A 16,332-nucleotide genomic window follows, 5' to 3' on the forward strand; every position below is an offset into this window, starting at 1 on the left:
TCAAATACAAAGTAAGAAAGGATGTAAACAAGATAATAAACAACTACCAACATCCACGGACACATGTCCGGATCACTATACAACAAGGGTAAACCCGGGATCGCTATAACCTCCCCCCCTTAAAGAATTTCGTCCCCGAAATTAAGCACAAGTTTTCAAAACAAGTTTTTCTCCCTTTTAATCAATGTTACACTTGAACATTCAACAATTCGACCCATTACCGGTCATCCCATCCCTTTAACAAGAGACATATCACAATATGTAAACAACATATGTATTTTCAACATGCATCAACATTATGCACTATCCTTCCAATTTCAACAATATATTTAACACATATAATGTCACTTTCAACTTCCATATGAGGCAAGTTCCAAAACATACTTCCAATAACCAAAACATTTTCAATGTTTCACAACTTAAGACATATATAAAAACTCTTAAGTTCAACAAAAATGTAAAATTTAAATATAAGATTACATATCAACAAACAAGTCCGGATATTTCTCTCGGACTTCCAACTCACGTTCCCAAGTGGCTTCCTCCACTCCGTGATGTTTCCACAAGACTTTCACCAAAGGAATGGTCTTGCCACGCAGGACCTGATCCCGCCTATCCAAGACCCGAACTGGTCTCTCCTCATACGAGGCATCCTCATCTACCTCCAAATCGGTCCAATCCAACACATGTGATGGATCTGGCTCATACTTCCGAAGCATACTCACATGAAACACGTCATGTACTCCGGACAACTGCGGCGGTAAGGCTAACCGATAAGCTACCTCACCTATCCTCTCAAGGATCTCAAAAGGACCAATAAACCGAGGGGATAACTTCCCACTCTTCCCAAACCTCATCAAGCCTCGCCTAGGTGATATCTTCAGAAAGACATGATCACCTACCTCAAACGCCAAAGGTCTCCTCCTACGGTCGGCATAACTCTTTTGTCGACTCTGGGCTGTAACAAGCCTCCTACGGATAAGCTCAACTTTCTCCGTCGTCTCCCTAACTAACTCTGGACCCAACAAAGGTGCATCACCCACCTCGGCCCAACAAACTGGAGACCTACACGGTCGGCCATACAAGGCCTCAAACGGTGCCATACCGATGCTAGACTGAAAACTGTTGTTGTAGGCAAACTCTACCAATGGCAAGTGCCTCTCCCACGTCCCACTGAAGTCCAGGACACAACCCCGAAGCATATCCTCGAGGATCTGAATAGTACGCTCGGACTGCCCGTCAGTCTGAGGATGATAGGCCGTACTAAAGGTCAACTTAGTGCCCAAGGCACTCTGCAAACTCTGCCACAACCTAGCAGTAAAACGAGGATCTCTATCTGAGACAATCGTCACTGGGACCCCGTGCAATCTCACTACGTCCCGAATATACAAATCGGCAAGATGATCTACCGAATCTCTCACGCGCATAGGAATAAAGTGCGCCGACTTAGTCAATCGGTCTACAACCACCCAAATAGCATCACTACCCCGCTGAGTCCTCGGAAGACCTACAACGAAGTCCATAGTGACATGCTCCCACTTCCACTCGGCAATAGGCAAGGGTTGCAACAAACCCGCTGGCCTCTGATGCTCGGCCTTCACTTGCTGGCAAGTAAGGCACTTCGATACGAAAACAGCCACATCTCTTTTCATACCCCGCCACCAAAACTGGCGACCCAAATCCTGATACATCTTAGTACCTCCAGGATGCACCGCAAGGCGCGAATGGTGAAATTCTCGGAGTACTTCCTCTCGGCAAGACTCCGGTACAAACAAACGGTCTCGGTATCTCACACTCAGGTCGGGATACACCGTTAAACCCTTCTCAACTTTCCCACTGGAGATCTTCTCTCGGAGGGATTCTACCTCAAGGTCACCTCTCTGTGCCTCTAACACTCTAATCACAAGTGTAGGCTGCGCAACAACAGAAAACAAGGCCGCAGCCTCAACGGATTCGCCTAGTAGCAAATCAAACTCGCCAAGTGCTCCCAACATTTCCCATTCTCGGATGGCTATACAAGCTACATCACTAATGGTTTTCCTACTAAGGGCATCGGCCACAACATTGGCCTTTCCCGGATGATAATGTAACTCAAAATCATAATCCTCGATGAACTCCATCCATCTTCTCTGCCTCAGATTCAAGTCTCTCTGTGTAAACAGATACTTCAAACTCTTATGATCCGAGAATACCTCGAACCTCTCACCATAAAGGTAGTGCCTCCAGACTTTCAAGGCAAAGATCACAGCTGCTAACTCTAGGTCATGTGTGGGGTAATTCTTCTCGTGTATTTTCAACTGACGTGAGCCATAAGCTACCACTTTCCCCTCTTGCATCAACACACAACCCAAACCCTCTCGTGAGGCATCACAATAAACCGCATAACCCAACCCTCTCTCCGGAATAATCAATACCGGAGCGGTGGTCAATCTAACTTTCAACACTTGGAACGACTTTTCACAAGTCTCACTCCACACAAACTTGATTCCCTTCCGAGTCAGTCTAGTCAACGGTGACGCTAACCTGGAGAAATCTTTCACAAACCGACGGTAATACCCAGCTAATCCCAGAAAACTGCGGATCTCAAACACACTCTTAGGCTGTGCCCAATCTTGCACTGCCTCAACCTTGGATGTATCAACAGACACCCCTTCCCCGGATACCACGTGGCCTAAGAATTTGACTTCCCTCAGCCAAAACTCACACTTCCCAAACTTGGCATACAGCCTATGGGCTCTAAGTAACTTAAGCACCACTCTCAAGTGTTCCTCGTGCTCCTCCTTAGATGACGAATAGATAAGGATATCGTCCACAAAAACAACCACAAAGCGGTCTAAGAACTCCCGGAAAATCCGGTTCATCAAGTCCATAAAGACTGCCGGTGCATTGGTAAGCCCGAATGGCATCACCAAAAACTCATAATGGCCATACCGCGTACGGAATGCCGTCTTCGGAATATCTTCCTCCCTGACCCTCAACTGATGGTAACCCGATCTCAAGTCTATCTTAGAGAAACAACGGGAACCCTTCAACTGGTCAAACAAATCATCTATACGGGGCATAGGGTACTTATTCTTAACCGTAGCCCGATTCAACTTCCGGTAGTCTATACACAATCTCAAGGCACCATCTTTCTTTTTAACAAAGAGTGCTGGTGCTCCCCACGGTGAAACACTAGGGCGAACAAAGCCCTTATCGAGCAATTCCTGGAGCTGAACTTTCAACTCAACCAACTCTGCTGGAGCAAAACGGTAAGGTGCCATAGAAATCGGCGCCGTACCAGGCACTAAATCAATAGAGAACTCTATCTCTCGGTGAGGTGGCAAACTAACAAGATCTTCGGGAAAGACATCCGAATACTCACAAACCACCCTCGGTAACACAACCAGGGTCTCACCACTCTCACCACTCTCACAGCTAGCAAGTAGACTACTAAGCTCACTTCGCCCTCGCGAATCAAACCCCGGTGGCAAAACACTACCAACCCGGTCTCCCAAGAAATGGAACCACTCCCCGCTCAAGGTACACAACGTGACCCTCTGGCGGTAGCAATCAATAACAGCCCGGTATGACGATAACCAGTCCATACCCAAAATAACATCAAAACCCTTCATGGGCATGACAACAAACGGAAAAGGAAGCCTATAGTCGGCGACCTCTATATCACATCCTCTAACACCCTGTTTCAGGATCAACTCACCGCCCAAAGGCGATACCACACAAATAGGAGATGCTAACTGTGCTAACTCCAATTCCAAAACAGATGCAAATGCAGCAGATACAAAAGAATGAGATGCACCCGTGTCTATCAACACATTAGCAACTGAGTTGCAAAACAGAAAAGTACCTCTCACTACTGATGGAGCCGGTACTAAATCCTGCGCGGTAACAGCATACACGCGCCCCGTAGGCCCCTGGTCTACCTGCTCACCTCTCGGAGCAAAAGACTGCTGCACAGACTGGGATGACGAAGCTCCCGGATTGGCCCTCGAGGCCTGCACAGACTGAGCTGGCTGAAAACCCTGCGTCTGCCTAGAACCAGACGCTCCCGAAGTGGCACTCAACTGTGGGCAAAACCTCTTCATGTGCCCAGGTTGTCCACACTGATAACAAATCAAGAGCTGCCCCCTGCCCAAACTCTGACTCGGCGGTCTAGCTGAAGAAGAAGCAGCTTTCTGACCCCCACCCTTCTGCGGGCAAACAGAAACCTTGTGACCCAGCTGGCCACACTTGTAACAAGTGAATTCTCCCTGACTGCCTCTCCCCGAGCCTACACTAGGCACTGGAAAGGTCGATCTAGAGACTGCACCCTGAGACTGCTGAGAGTTAGAACCCCTCTGCCTCCTGCCATCACTCTGACTATCCTGGCTCCTCTTGGAGCCTCTCTGACCCTCATCCTCCTCCTGCATCATAAGCTCCATATGAGCTGCAGCATCCACTAGGTGTCTATACTCTCGAATGTAAGACCCACCAATTCTCAACTTGAGGCCCCGCCTCAACTTCCGCTCAAACTCATAACAACGGCGTTCCTCAGACGCCACCAGTTCAGGTGCAAACCTAGACAGACTGGTAAAAGTAGCCTCAAACTCGGCCACTGACAAGCCCTGCTGATTAAGCCGGCTAAACTGATCCCTCAGCTTCTCCCTAGCTGCTGCTGATAAAAACCTCTCCTGAAAAGCATTCACAAACGCCTCCCAAGTACCACCAACACGAGCTTTCTCGTACTTCCACCATTGACCCGCATCTCCCTTCAGCTGGAAGGATGCCAAGGTCACTTTCAGTGCTCCGTCCTCGATGCCAAGCATCTCAAACGTCTTCGTTGTCTGTTCGAGCCATTCATCTGCCTTAAGCGGCTCTTTAGGATCCCCGATAAACTCGTCCGGATTACACCGAAAGAACTCCCTCTTCAAGAAGGAAGGCCCTGTCTCAGCTGCCTGATTCCCAGCTCTAAGAATACCTAAAGCTCCTGCTATCTCTCTGGCCAAGGCACCCATAGCCTGCTGACCTACTGGCTCGGCCACATTAGCCTGCCCAACTCCCTCCTGTACTGCCGGAATCTCACCCGGTAACGGTACTTCCTGCCTCGCAGGTCTACCACGCCTAGCACCTCTTCCTCGTCCTGACATCCTAATAAAGGCAACACAGAACGTTAGCACATTCATAGGTGTGCCGAAACTAATCACTCACGTCCTAATGTATGGACAACTGTAATTCACTCCACATAAGCACATAAACACATAAGCACTTACGAACTTCATTTCCGGATAATGATAGTCCCGAGACGTTACTAGAGTTCCGGTTAGAAACAGCATTGATCAAGTGCTTTTCCAACAAGACTCCCAGAAACTCAAGGATCCAATCAATATCCCAGAAATTAAATCCCATACCCACATAGTCACATAAGCATGTTATCAATTGAGCACATAGCATATGATACAACATCTAAGTCTCTATCAAGCGAGACAAACCCATTGTGATCCTAATCACTTCCCACGTACCCAAAGTATTCGAACCCGGTACGCTCTGATACCAAGTTGTAACGCCCTCAAAATAATAACAATAAACCCACCAGATAAGACATGCAATTACATTTAAACTAACCACATTCCTTTCGTTCATTAGAATTCCAAGACATAAGTATTACATGTTAACCTCATAACAAAATGCCCTACGGGCTTACAGCTTTCCAAGTTAACACTTGGTTACAACAAAGAGTTCTAACTCGTTTACACATTAAGCCCTTGGCTTGAAATTACATGTAATACATCAAAAGTAAAACGACAAAACTATGCCCGCCACTAGCCTCCCAGCTATGTCCTTGGAGGTGGCATGCTTCCTGTACCTGAAAATGATATTCCCATATAGGGTGAGCCACAGCCCAGTAGAAATACACTAAACCAACCATGGACAATGACTAAAACATTAGCAATTGATAGTTGGTCAACACTGATACAATCACATAAATTACATATTTATGTCAACGACTTACAAGTCCCAATTACTTTTCATTTTCCCTTTTTCAACAGATAAGCATGCTAGCTCTATCATCATTTCCACAGACATGTATAAAAACTATATCTCACATTCAGATAAGCATAAAAGCTATATCCACATTCTCAACAGATATGTATATCAACAATATCCACAGATAAGCATACAAGCTGTATCCACACTCTACAACAGATATGTATATCAACAATATCCACAGATAAGCATACAAGCTGTATCCACACTCTACAACAGATATGTATATCAACAATATCCACAGATAAGCATACAAGCTGTATCCACACTCTACAACAGATATGTATATCAACAATATCCACAGATAAGCATACAAGCTGTATCCACACTTCACTTCACAAAGATAAGCATATGAGCTCTATCTTCACTTCTCTAGACAAGCATATGAGCTCTGTCTACGGAGTACATCCCCTATCTCCTCCAAATACCTATCCGGTTTAGAGGTACATCCCCTATCTTCCCCTAAACCGCGGAGTACATCCCCTATCTCCTCCTCTACACATAACGTATATAAACACATTGGTTCTATATACAATCACACAATACATACAATTAATGTACTCTATCAACCGTCAAGTTCCATGACACATTCCATTGATTAGTTTCCGTTTACCTAATCATCATGCATTGTCTACAACAATCTCGACTATCCTCCACCGATAGCCCAAAGCAGTTATTTCTAAAACAGAAAATAAATGCACAAATGGATATTCAATCAACATTTCATTTCCTCTTTTCTCACCAATTAATTATCCCAATTAATTAAACAATGTAATTAGGTCAATTCCCATAATTAACATTTCAACCCTTAGGTCCCATTTTCATCAATGATTCAACAATCATTCCATTTTTCTATGCCAAACATGCATCTAGGTTTATTATGAATAAAACCCCAACCTTTGTAAAAATTACACAAAAGCCCCAAACCTTTACAAGATTACCAAACCAAGCCCAACATCTCAAAATACCAAAATTTAAAGACAAAACCCATAGAGAGGAGTAGGTTATCCCTACCTCAAATTCGGAGCTCCAAGGGAGAAGAAGACAAAACTCAACGTGCTCCAAAACCCGAGATTTTCAGATTAAAATGAAGCCCTCGACGATCAACAACTTTTTTGTAAAGGCCAAAGGTGAGTAAATCACTCCTACTAGATCAAAACCTAGAGAGAAGGTAGTATCTAGAGAGAAAGACTCAACAATGGTGTTTTTGGAAAAGTAAGAGAGAGAAGAGAAAGTGAAAAAGTGATTTGAAAAGTCACAATTTCGGAACTTAAACCCAGTCTCCCGCTCGAGCGTAAAACACCCCGCTCGAGCGGCCACTCACAGACTTCCGCTCGAGCGGCCAACCTCCCGCTCGAGCGCAGAATGCACTCGCCCAGCACTTTTGCAGAACCAGGCCTCCGCTCGAGCTCCCAACCCTACGCTCGAGCTCACAACACTGCACAACAAGATACTGGATGGATGTAATCTACGCTCGAGCTCCAACACCTCCGCTCGAGCGTACAGGCCAAAAATCTGGGCAACTAGTTTTGGTTTCTAAACTCAACCAACCTGTAACAAACCCGCTCAACACATCCTATAACTCAAATACAAAGTAAGAAAGGATGTAAACAAGATAATAAACAACTACCAACATCCACGGACACATGTCCGGATCACTATACAACAAGGGTAAACCCGGGATCGCTATAATTCATGAAACCACTATACCTTAACGATCTATTTGGAAATTAAATAAAAAAGGAAGTTCAATAGAAAAGTAAATTGAATAAAAATGGAAGTTGAATAAAAATAAAAATTAAATTTGCATAAAATTAAAAATGAAAGTTCAATCTAGAAACTACTATACCTTAACGATCTATTAGGAAATTACATAAAAAAGGAAGTTGAGTAGAAAAGAAACTGATTGAAAAAGGAAGTTAAATATGAATAAAAATGGAAGTTGCAGAAAATTAAAAATGGTAGTTCATTCAAGAAACCACTATACCTTAATGATCTATTTGGAAATTAAATAAAAAAGAAGTTGAATAGAAAAATAACTTGAATAAAAATGGAAGTCGAATAAAAATAAAAATGGAGGTTGCAGAAAATTAAAAATGGAAGTTCATTCATGAAACCACTATACCTTAATGATCTATTTGGAAATTAAATAAAAAAAGGAAGTTCAATAGAAAAGTAAATTGAATAAAAATGGAAGTTGATTAAAAATAAAAATGAAGGTTGCATAAAATTAAAAATGAAAGTTCAATCCAGAAACCACTATACCTTAACGATCTATTTGGAAATTAAATAAAAAAGGAAGTTGAGTAGAAAAGAAACTGATTGAAAAAGGAAGTTAAATAAGAATAAAAATGGAAGTTGCAGAAAATTAAAAATGGTAGTTCATTCAAGAAACCACTATACCTTAACGATCTATTTGGAAATGAAATAAAAAAAAGAAGTTGAATAGGAAAATAACTTGAATAAAAATGGAAGTCGAATAAAAATAAAAATGGAAGTTGCAGAAAACGAAAAACGGAAGTTCATTCAAGAAACCAGTATACGTTAAGGACCTATTTGGAAATTATATGAAAAAGGAAGTTTTATAGAAAAGTAAATTGAATAAAAATGGAAGTTGAATAAAAATAAAAATGGAAGTTGCAGAAAATTAAAAATGGAAGTTCAATCCAGAAACCAGTATACCATAACGATCTATTTGGAAATTACAAAAAAAAGGAAGTTCAGTAGAAAAGAAACTTGAATAAAAAGGAATTTAAATAAAAAGAAAAACGGAAGTTGCCGAAAATTAAAAATGGAAGTTCATTCAAGGAACCACTATACCTTAACGATCTATTTGGAAGTTAAATAAAAAAGGAAGTTGAATAGAAAAATAACTTGTATAAAAATGGAAGCTGAAAAAAAATAAAAATGGAAGTTCATTAAAGAAACCACTATACCTTAACGATTTATTTGGAAATTAAATAAAAAAGGAAGATTAATAGAAAAGTAAATTGATTAGAAATGGAGGTTGAATAAAAATAAAAATGAAAGTTTCATAAAATTAATAATGAAAGTTCAATCCAGAAACCACTATACCTTAACGATCTATTTGGAAATTAAATAAAAAAGGAAGTTTAATAGAAAAGAAACATGAATAAAAATGGAAGTTGCAGAAAATTAAAAATGGAAGTTCATTCATGAAACCACTATACCTTAACGATCTATTTGGAAGTTAAATAAAAAAAGGAAGTTGAATAGAAAAATAACTTGTATAAAAATGGAAGCTGAAAAAAAATAAAAATGGAAGTTCATTAAAGAAACCACTATACCTTAACGATTTATTTGGAAATTAAATAAAAAAGGAAGATTAATAGAAAAGTAAATTGATTAAAAATGGAGGTTGAATAAAAATAAAAGTGAAAGTTTCATAAAATTAAAAATGGAAGTTCAATCCAGAAACCAGTATACCTTAAATATCTATTTGGAAATTAAGTAAAAAAAGAAGTTGAATAGAAAAGAAACATGAATAAAAAAAAGAAGTTGAATAGAAATAAAAATGGAAGTTGCAGAAAATCAAAATTGGAAGTTCAGTCAAGAAACCACTATACCTTAACGATCTATTTGGAAATTAATTGAAAAAGGAAGTTGAATAGAAAAATAACTTGAATAAAAATGGAAGTCGAATAAAAATAAAAATGGATGTTGCAGAAAATTAAAAATGGAAGTTCATTCAAGAAAACACTATAACTTAACGATCTATTTGGAAATTAAATAAAAAAGGATGTTTAATAGAAAAGTAAATTGAATAAAAATGGAAGTTGAATAAAAATAAAAATGATAGTTGCATAAAATTAAAAATGAAAGTTCAATCCAGAAACCACTATACCTTAACGATCTATTTGGAAATTAAATAAAAAAGGAAGTTGAGCAGAAAAGAAACTGATTGAAAAAGGAAGTTAAATAAAAATAAAAATGGAACTCGCAGAAAATTAAAAATGGAAGTTCATTCAAAAAACCACTATACCTTAACGATCTATTTGGAAATTAAATAAAAAAGGAAGTTAAATAGAAAAATAACTTGAATAAAAATGGAAGTCGAATAAAAATAAAAACGGAAGATGCAGAAAATTAAAAATGGAAGTTCATTCAAGAAACCACTATACCTTAAGGATCTATTTGGAAATTAAATAAAAAAGGACTTTTAAAAGAAAAGTAAATTGAATAAAAATAGAAGTTGAATAAAAATAAAAATAAAACTTGCATAAAATTAAAAATGAAAGTTCAATCCAGAAACCAGTATACCATAACGACCTATTTGGTAATTAAATAAAAAAGGAAGTTGAGTAGAAAAAAAACTAATGGAAAAAGAAAGTTAAATAAGAATAAAAATGGAAGTTGCAGAAAATTAAAAATGGAAGTTCATTCAAGAAACCACTATACCTTAATGATCTATTTGGAAATTAAATAAAAAATGAAGTTGAATAGAAAAATAACTTGAATAAAAATGGAAGTCGAATAAAAACAAAAATGGAGGTTGCAGAAAATAAAAAATGGAAGTTCATTCATGAAACCACTATACCTTAACGATCTATTTGGAAATTAATTAAAAAAAGGAAGTTGAATAGAAAAGTAAAATGAATAAAAATGGAAGTTGAATAAAAATAAAAATGAAAGTTGCATAAAATTAAAAATGAAAGTTCAATCCAGAAACCACTCTACCTTAACGATCTATTTGGAAATTAAATAAAAAAGGAAGTTGAGTAGAAAAGAAACTGATTGAAAAAGGAAGTTAAATAAGAATAAAAATGGAAGTTGCAGAAAATTAAAAATGGTAGTTCATTCAAGAAACCAATATACCTTAACGATCTCTTTGGAAATGAAATAAAAAAAGAAGTTGAATAGGAAAATAACTTGAATAAAAATGGAAGTCGAATAAAAATAAAAATGGAAGTTGCAGAAAATTAAAAATGGAAGTTCATTCAAGAAACCAATATACCTTAAGTATCTATTTGGAAATTATATAAAAAAGGAAGTTTTATAGAAATGTAAATTGAATAAAAATGGAAGTTGAATAAAAATAAAAATGGAAGTTCAATCCAGAAACCACTATACCTTAACGATCTATTTGGAAATTACAAAAAAAAAGGAAGTTGAGTAGAAAAGAAACTTAAATAAAAAGGAATTTAAATAAAAAGAAAAACGGAAGTTGCCAAAAATTAAAAATGGAAGTTCATTCAAGGAACCACTATACCTTAACGATCTATTTGGAAGTTAAATAAAAAAGGAAGTTGAATAGAAAAATAAATTGCATAAAAATGGAAGTTGAAAAAAAATAAAAATGAAAGTTGCATAAAATTAAAAATGAAAGTTCAATCCAGAAACCAGTATACCCTAACGATCTATTTGGAAATTAAATAAAAAAGGAAGTTGAGTAGAAAAGAAACTAATGGAAAAAGAAAGTTAAATAAGAATAAAAATGGAAGTTGCAGAAAATTAAAAATGGAAGTTCATTCAAGAAACCACTATACCTTAATGATCTATTTGGAAATTAAATAAAAAATAAAGTTGAATAGAAAAATAACTTGAATAAAAATGGAAGTCGAATAAAAATAAAAATGGAGGTTGCAGAAAATTAAAAATGGAAGTTCATTCAAGAAACCACTATACCTTAACGATCTATTTGGAAATTAAATAAAAAAATGAAGTTCCATAGAAAAGTAAATTGAATAAAAATAGAAGTTGAATAAAAATAAAAATGAAAGTTGCATAAAATTAAAAATGAAAGTTCAATCCAGAAACCACTATACCTTAACGATCTATTTGGAAATTAAATAAAAAATGAAGTTGAATAGAAAAATAACTTGAATAAAAATGGAAGTCGAATAAAAATAAAAATGGAAGTTGCAGAAAATTTAAAATGGACGTTCATTCGAGAAACCACTATACCTTAACGACCTATTTGGAAATTATATAAAAAAAGAAGTTTAATAGAAAAGTTAATTGATTAAAAATGGAAGTTGAATAAAAACAAAAATGAAAGTTGCATAAAATTAAAAATGAAAGTTGAATCCAGAAACCACTATACCTTAACGATCTATTTGGAAATTAAATAAAAAATGAAGTTGAGTAGAAAAGAAACTGATGGAAAAAGGAAGTTAAATAAGAATAAAAATGGAAGTTGCAGAAAATTAAAAATGGTAGTTCATTCAAGAAACCGCTATACCTTAACTATCTATTTGGAACTTAAATAAAAAAAGAAGTTGAATAGAAAAATAACTTGAATAAAAATGGAAGTCGAATAAAAATAAAAATGGAAGTTGCAGAAAATTAAAAATGCAACTTCATTCAAGAAACCAATAAACCTTAAGGATCCATTTGGAAATTAAATAAAAAAGGAAGTGGAGTAGAAAAGAAACTTGAATAAAAAAGGAATTGAAATAAAAATACAAATGGAAGTTGCACAAAATTAAAGTTGGAAGTTCATTCAAAAAACCACTATACCTTAACGATCTATTTTGGAAATTAATTAAAAAAGGAAGTTGAATAGAAAAATAACTTGAATAAAAATGGAAGTTGCAAAAAATTAAAAATGGAAGTTCATTCAAGAAACCACTATACCTTAACGATCTATTTGGAAATTAAATAAAAAAGGAAGTTTTATAGAAAAGTAAATTGAATAAAAATGGAAGTTGAATAAAAATAAAAATGAAAGTTGAATAAAATTAAAAATGAAAGTTCAATCCAGAAACCACTATACCTTAACGATCTATTTGGAAATTAAATAAAAAAGGAATTTGAGTAGAAAAGAAACTGATGGAAAGAGGAAGTTAAATAAGAATAAAAATGGAAGTTGCAGAAAATTAAAAATGGAAGTTCATTCAAAAAACTACTATACCTTAACGATCTATTTGGAAATTAAATAAAAAAGGAAGTTTTATAGAAAAGTAAATTGAATAAAAATGGAAGTTGAATAAAAATAAAAATGAAAGTTGCATAAAATTAAAAATGAAAGTTCAATCCAGAAACCACTATACCTTAACGATCTATTTGGAAATTAAATGAAAAAGGAATTTGAGTAGAAAAGAAACTGATTGAAAAAGGAAGTTAAATAAGAATAAAAATGGAAGTTGCAGAAAATTAAAAATGGAAGTTCATTCAAAAAACCACTATACTTTAACGATCTATTTGGAAATTAAATAAAAAAGGAAGTTTTATAGAAAAGTTAATTGAATAAAAATGGAAGTCGAATAAAAATAAAAATGGAGGTTGCACAAAATTAAAAATGGATGTTCATTCAAGAAACCACTATACCTTAACGATCTATTTGGAAATTAAATAAAAAAGGAAGTTTAATAGAAAAGTAAATTGTTTAAAAATGGAAGTTGAATAAAAACAAAAATGAAAATTGCATAAAATTAAAAATGAAAGTTCAATCCAGAAACCACTATACCTTAACGATCTATTTGGAAATTAAATAAAAAAGGAAGTTAAATAAGAATAAAAATTGAAGTTGCACAAAATTATAAATGGAAGTTTAATCCAGAAACCACTATACCTTAAGGATCTATTTCCAAATTAAATAAAAAAGGAAGTTTTATAGAAATGTTAGTTGAATAAAAATGGAAGTAGAATAAAAATAAAAATGGAAGTTGCAGAAAATTAAAAATGGAAGTTCAATCCAGAAACCAATATACCTTAACGATCTATTTGGAAATTACATAAAAAAGGAAATTGAGTAGAAAAGAAACTTGAATAAAAAAGGAATTGAAATAAAAATAAAAATGGAAGTTGCAGAAAATTAAAAATGGAAGTTCATTCAAGAAACCAATATACGTTAAGGATCTATTTGGAAATTAAATAAAAAAGGAAGTTTTATAGAAATGTAAATTGAATAAAAATGGAAGTTGAATAAAAATAAAAATGGAAGTTGCAGAAAATTAAAAATTGAAGTTCAATCCATAAACCAGTATACCTTAACGATCTATTTGGAAATTAAATAAAAATGGAAGTTGAATAGAAAAGAAACTTGAATAAAAAAAGAAGTTGAATGTAAATAAAAATGGAAGTTGCAGAAAATTAAAATTAGAAGTTCATTCAAGAAACCACTATACCTTAACGATCTATTTCGAAATTAATTAAAAAAGGAAGTTGAATAGAAAAATAACTTGAATAAAAATGGAAGTCGAATAAAAATAAAAATGGATGTTGGAAAAAATTAAAAATGGAAGTTTATTCAAGAAACCACTAAACCTTAACGATCTATTTGGAAATTAAATAAAAAAGGAAGTTTAATAGAAAAGTAAATTGAACAAAAATGGAAGTTGAATAAAAATAAAAATGAAAGTTGCATAAAATTAAAAATGAAAGTTCAATCCAGAAACCACTATACCTTAACGATCTATTTGAAAATTAAATAAAAAAGGAAGTTGAGTAGAAAAGAAACTGATTGAAAAAGCAAGTTAAATAAGAATAAGAACGGAAGTTGCAGAAAATTAAAAATGGAAGTTCATTCAAAAAACCACTATACCTTAACGATCTATTCGGAAATTAAATAAAAAATGAAGTTAAATAGAAAAATAACTTGAATAAAAAGGGAAGTCGAATATAAATAAAAATGGAAGTTGCAGAAAATTAAAAATGGTAGTTCATTCAAGAAACCGCTATACCTTAACGATCTATTTGGAAATGAAATAAAAAAAGAAGTTGAATAGAAAAATAACTTGAATAAAAATGGAAGTCGAATAAAAATAAAAATGGAAGTTGCAGAAAATTAAAAATGCAAGTTCATTCAAGAAACCAATATACCTTAAGGATCCATTTGGAAATTAAATAAAAAAGGAAGTTGAGTAGAAAAGAAACTTGAATAAAAAAGGAATTGAAATAAAAATAAAAATGGAAGTTGCAGAAAATTAAAGTTGTAAGTTCATTCAAGAAACCACTATACCTTAAAGATCTATTTGGAAATTAATTAAAAAAGGAAGTTGAATAGAAAAATAACTTGAATAAAAATGGAAGTTGCAAAAAGTTAAAAATGGAAGTTCATTCAAGAAACCACTATACCTTAACGATCTATTTGGAAATTAAATAAAAAAGGAAGTTTATTAGAAAAGTAAATCGAATAAAAATGGAAGTTGAATAAAAATAAAAATGAAAGTTGCATAAAAATAAAAATGAAAATTCAATCCAGAAACCACTATACCTTAACGATCTATTTGGAAAATAAATAAAAAAGGAAGTTGAGTAGAAAAGAAACTGATTGAAAAAAGGAAGTTAAATAAGAATAAAAATGGAAGTAGCAGAAAATTAAAAATGGAAGTTTATTCAAAAAATCACTATACCTTAACGATTTATTTCGAAATTAAATAAAAAAGGAAGTTTAATAGAAAAGTAACTTGAATAAAAATGGAAGTCGAATAAAAATAAAAATGGAAGTTGCAGAAAATTAAAAATGGATGTTCATTCAAGAAACCACTATACCTTAACGATCTATTTGGAAATTAAATAAAAAAGGAAGTTTAATAGAAAAGTAAATTGATTAAAAATGGAAGTTGAATAAAAACAAAAATGAAAGTTGCATAAAATTAAAAACGAAAGTTCAATCCAAAAACCACTATACCTTAACGATCTATTTAGAAATTAAATAAAAAAGGAAGTTGAGTAGAAAAGAAACTGATTGAAAAAGGAAGTTAAATAAGAATAAGAATGAATGTTGCAGAAAATTAAAAATGGAAGTTCATTCAAAAAACCACTATACCTTAACGATCTATTCGGAAATTACATAAAAAATGAAGTTAAATAGAAAAATAACTTGAATAAAAATGGAAGTCGAATAAAAATAAAAATGGAAGTTGCAGAAAATTAAAAGTGGTAGTTCATTCAAGAAACCACTATACCTTAACGATCTATTTGGAAATGAAATAAAAAAAGAAGTTGAATAGAAAAATAACTTGAGTAAAAATGGAAGTCGAATAAAAATAAAAATGGAAGTTGCAGAAAATTAAAAATGCCAGTTCATTCAAGAAACCAATATACCTTAAGGATCCATTTGGAAATTAAATAAAAAAGGAAGTCTTATAGAAAAATAAATTGAATAAAAATGGAAGTTGAATAAAAATAAAAATGGAAGTTGCAGAAAATTAAAAATGGAAGTTCAATCCAGAAACCAGTATACCTCAACAATCTATTTGGAAATTAAATAAAAAAGGAAGTTGAATAGAAAAGAAACTTGAATAAAAAAAGAAGTTGAATGGAAATTTAAATGGAGGTTGCAGAAAATTAAAATTGGAAGTTCATTCAAGAAACCACTATACCTTAACGATCTATTTGGAA

This window comes from Camellia sinensis, unplaced genomic scaffold (genome assembly GCF_055761805.1).
Source record: "Camellia sinensis isolate YWXY unplaced genomic scaffold, ASM5576180v1 Unanchor2, whole genome shotgun sequence".
In the NCBI taxonomy this organism is placed as follows: domain Eukaryota; kingdom Viridiplantae; phylum Streptophyta; class Magnoliopsida; order Ericales; family Theaceae; genus Camellia; species Camellia sinensis.